This window comes from Capra hircus, unplaced genomic scaffold (assembly GCF_001704415.2).
Source record: "Capra hircus breed San Clemente unplaced genomic scaffold, ASM170441v1, whole genome shotgun sequence".
Classification (NCBI taxonomy): domain Eukaryota; kingdom Metazoa; phylum Chordata; class Mammalia; order Artiodactyla; family Bovidae; genus Capra; species Capra hircus.
This window is the reverse complement of record NW_017195356.1, coordinates 3,959-8,955: the sequence shown is the minus strand read 5'-3', so window position 1 is coordinate 8,955 and position 4,997 is coordinate 3,959. Positions and strand designations below refer to the sequence as shown.

The 4,997-nt window shown below is 37.6% G+C and overlaps 1 pseudogene; it reads right to left on the bottom strand.

Moving 5' to 3' along the window:
* Positions 1-1,073: 1,073 nt before the first annotated feature.
* On the bottom strand, positions 1,074-2,019 carry LOC102189302 (annotated as a pseudogene).
* Positions 2,020-4,997: the final 2,978 nt, after the last annotated feature.

Genomic DNA, 4,997 nt, shown 5'->3' with positions numbered 1-4,997 from the left:
TGGTTTTCCCCGAAAGGCACACAAATGTTTATCACTTTATCTATGGGGCTAAATATACTCATTAATGAAGAAAAAGAAAAAGATTTGATTTGCACTCCAGGCAATGATGTTGAGTTTTTACTGAACTCACTCTTCTTTAGGCATGTTTAACTAATATGCATTTTGCAAGGCAGTTGGCTATAAGACTTTATTTTCAAGTAAAGCTAAGAAGTCACCAAGGCTTTACACACAATATGATTTTCTCATAGCTCCTACATTGAATTAGGCCCAACTTACCCAGTCAAGTGTAAAGGAAGTTGTCTCTCTTTAAACTCATAAATTACTAGTAAGTTTTCTTGAGTTAGAGTATTTTCAGCCTTAGGTTTTTCCATCATTGTTCACTGTTCAAAGCATCTTTTCTTCTTTTTTCTCTCTTCCTCCACAGTAAGTTTCATTTATATTTGCCCTGACCTCATTGTTGTTTATCATACGAGTGTAAGACTGGCTAAGGTTTTATGGCAAAAGTAACATTTAAAATCACTGAGTCTAAAATTTTTATTTATTTCCCCTTTGCATCTATCTGTCTTATATGGTTTTGACCTAAATGTTTTCTTGATTTCACTTGCCTCTGGGCCTTTGGTGGATGACATAATTGGACATTGACTGTTAGAAGATGACTAAATGCTGTCAATACATGTTGGTTACAGTTAACTCAGGATAGTAGTGGCCTTTTTAAAAACATGGGATCATTTCAGTTTACTTGGATTCACTTAGAAACAGTATATGCAAAACATACCTTTTAAAGCTTTCTAAATATCTTTCTCTAGCTATTACACCAGGTTTTTCCACTGAATCTAAGTTAACTAGTCATAAGGGTTAGGGAAAAATTGATATGACTTGGTAAGATCCAATATTGCAAAAACAGTCTCAAAAGTAGATAAAGGCTGTGGGGAGATCATTAAGAGTTGATGGTTTCTTTCTTTGTCCTGTTTCACCTGTGAACTTTATGACACTGTCCTCTCGTCACTTCCATCTCTGAAATCTTTGAAAGGCAGAAGCAGTCATCCTTACTTCTCAGGTTTTCTCTTCAAAGATTATCTTGTCCTGACCCAAAATTCCTTAGTTAGTGCCCTTCTAAGGGCAGCTTTGACATCCTTGTTCCTCAGTGTATAGATAAATGGATTGAGTGTGGGTGTGACGATTCCATAGAAGAGAGCCATGATCTTCCCTCTGTCCCGTGAATAGCTAGAGGGAGGCTGGACATACATAGTGATGGCTGTAAAGTAGAAGAGAGAGACCACCAGCAAATGTGAAGCACAGGTATTAAAGGCCTTCCAGCGACTTTCAGCAGAGCGGATTTTCATTACTGCCCGGGCAATGAACACATAAATGCCCAGGATGAGGGAGAGGGCACCAGAAGTAGCAAAGCCCCTAGCACATTGAGCTCAGCCTCATTCACATGGGTATCTGTACAAGCTAGTTTCAGAAGAGCAGGAACTTCACAGAAGAAATGGTCCATCACCCTCTGTCCACATCTTGGGGTCAACACGGTGAGAGTGGACTGAACAAGGGAGTTAGCAAAGCCACTAATCCAGGTCCCAGTGGCCATGTGGATACAGCGTCTCTGGTTCATGATGATTGGGTAGTGAAGGGGCTTGCAAATAGCAGCATAACGGTCAAAGGCCATGATGGCTAGAAGTATGCATTCCGTAGAACCCAAGGCCAAGAGAAAATATAGAGCTGGGCAACACAACCACCATAGCTAATGGTCTTTTCTGGTCCCCGAAGATTGACTAGCATCTGTGGGACAGTACTGGTAGTATAGCAGAGATCTAGAAGGGATAGATTAGAGACAAAGAAGTACATGGGACTGTCCAGCTGGGGATCCAGGCGAGAAACTAGGATAATAGAGATATTTCCAAACAGGGCAAAGATGTAAGCCACCAGAAAGATTACAAAGAGTGGTGTTTCCAGCCAGGATCGATCAGAAAATCCCAATAAGATAAAATCATCTAGTGAGCTCTGATTACTGACCCACATATTGGCACTGATGGGAGAAATTCCAGCTGAGACTTTTAAACACTCACTTCTAAGGATGGATATCAATGATAAAAGGAAGCCACTGGAAACTAAAAACCAGAGATGCTAAGATGAAACTCTCATTTCTGCTTTAATCTGCATCTATGTTCCAATTATGATGAAATATCAAGCCAACATTATCAGTATAATGTTGAAAGAGTATTAAGAAAAGAATAGGAAGAACCAGCAAAATAAGTGGAAAAATTTTCCTTATGGGAAGTCTTCTGGTTAGTTATCATTCCTTTGGAGTTTCTTGTCTTCTCTTCTAAAAAGTTTCAATAGAACTACCTTCAGCCCTACTTGTCATGAATATTTAACAGAAACAACAGAGTATAGATGAAAACAGATTGCAAGAAGGCAGAGTTTCCCAAATATAGGTTGAGCAAAGGACAGCATGAAGGCAGGTGGATCAGCAGTTCAGGGGGAGCCAAGGCATTTTGGTATCTTCATCTTCCTCAAACTGATCCTAGTCAGAAACATCACAGGAACTGGAGCACGTCATAGATTTTGCACAGTGAAAATATGGAGTATCAGGACTCCTTTTACCTCTTCCAAGCATTAGTGCTGATCCTATTAAGAAAATTTGAAAGTAGGAGGAAGAAACAAAAAATTCAACCAAATAACATACACACAAAACAATCAAGCATTGGAAACTTGCTTGCTCTGAAATGCTCCTCAACAGATACCTAAATAAATTTGATCAATTTCTAACCTGAGTGAAAACACCAAAAACAGTTTCAAATACTTGGCTCCTTTAAGTAAATTTCTCTTATTTTTATATGCAAATTTCTAACTCCTCAAGATAATTATGAGCACATTAAACATTTCCCCTTTTCCCTTCCTTCTTTATTTTGTTTTCTTACTTACTAATTATAAATTTTCTACCATTTGAGGTGCCTCTATCTCACTCTTCCCCCATCGAAACCACACGATTCTTTATTACAAATTCCTGAAGGAAACTCTAGTGATTAATTTTTTATTCTCTAAAATCTCTTTAGGTTTGATTCACTGGTTTGGCAAATTTTGCATTTTAAGTTACTTTATAAAAGACATTTTCCTTCTTTCTTCAGATCCCAGTGATTCCTTTTACCAGATGAGTGATTTTAGAAATGTCATTTAATCTTTTTGTACTTCAATCTTCTTTTCTCTAAAATGAGCATAATTATATGCATCTCATAGGACTAAGTGATTTAATGTAAACTCAGTCATTTTCATATGCTAATAATACAATAACTATGATTTATTTCCAAAATTATGAATTCCCTAAACTATTGGACTTTCCTAATTTTTGTGCAGCTCTAAAAAGTGTAGAATGGTATTTGTAACAGATAATAAATACCGACAGATAATAAATATGATATGACTACTAGGAAAATAGCCCTGGAACCTCTGATTACTTATTTTTCTGATTCTTTTAATTGGCCTTACATTATAATCTTCTTGTGTCCTTAACATGGTAGAATTATTGGATTTAGTTGGTCAGGTCAGGTTTTTTTTTTCACATTGGTGTCAATGAGCTGTGAAATTAGACTGTGTGTGTGTGGGGTGAGTGACAGTGAGAAATCATAGGGAGAAGTGCCTGCTTCATAGCCAAAGCTCAGAATTGTTAACTCTAAAACAGAGCTTCTTACCCATCTGTCTCACACTTCTGATTTCTTTGCTTTGGTTATAAAATCACAATTTTGGGGGGATCCTAATTGTCATCGTTGAATTACAATTGCCGATGTGTCATCCAAGTTGTCAGACTGGACCAACTATTCTTTAACATTGTCTCTTGCATCTATCCATTAAATTTATATCTACGCAGAAAAGTTAAAACAGACACAGTGAAAATAATTCAGTGTTCCATGGCTTCTAGTTTTCAAAGTGGTCTCCTTACTTATGGCTCTCTCATCTTCCAAGCATCTTAACATGTTTGTAGAACAGTCTTTCCTTAGTTCAAATCTGATCAGGCACACACATCTCAGCTCAAAAATTCAGCACTGAATCTCCACATTGTAACACCTTTTATTAAAATGCAGACTTACAGTCAATGTCTCCTATAATCATGGTTCAAATCATTCCATTTTATCCAAACTTTTCATTCTCTCACTGGCATTTATGCTGATATGAGACACCGTTGTTGCTTTCCATCCTGTAAGGGCCATTTCAAGTACTAAAGTGTTCCAAATTATTCCCCACTCTCCTTTTTTTCTGTCCCTGACTTGGGAAGATCTCCTGGAGAAGGAAATGGCAATCCACTACAGTATTTCTTGCCTGAAAAATCCCTTGGACAGAGGAGCCTGGTGGGCTATAGTCCATGGGATCACAAAGAGTTGCACACAACTGGATGACTATGCACTCCTTTTCTAATTCTCTAGAGCACTTTACTTGTAATTCTCTTTTGGTACACTCCATATTTTATAAAAATTATATATATATATATGCAATTTGCTTTTGTTTCTGTACCTGTCCTATTTTCCTGACCAGATGGATTGTATACTCTTGAAGAGTAAGCATGTGATAGAGGTAAGAGTGTATGTTAAACATAACAAGCGTTTACTACATTTTAATTTCCTCTTGATGAAAGTGAAAGAGGAGAGTGAAAAAATTGGCTTAAAACTCAGCATTCACAAAATGAAGATCATGGCATCTGGACCCATCACTTCATGGGAAATAGATGGGGAAACAGTGGCAACAGTGTCAGACTTTATTTTGGGGGGCTCCAAAATCACTGCAGATGGTGATTGCAGCCATGAAATTAAGACACTTACTCCTTGGAAGGAAAGTTATGACCAACCTAGACACCATATTCAAAAGCAGAGACATTACTTTGCCAACAAAGGTCCGTCTAGTCAAGGCTATTGTTTTTCCAGTGGTCATGTATGGATGTGAGAGTTGGACTATAAAGAAAGCTGAGTGCCGAAGAATTGATGCTTATGAACTGTGGTGTTGGAGAA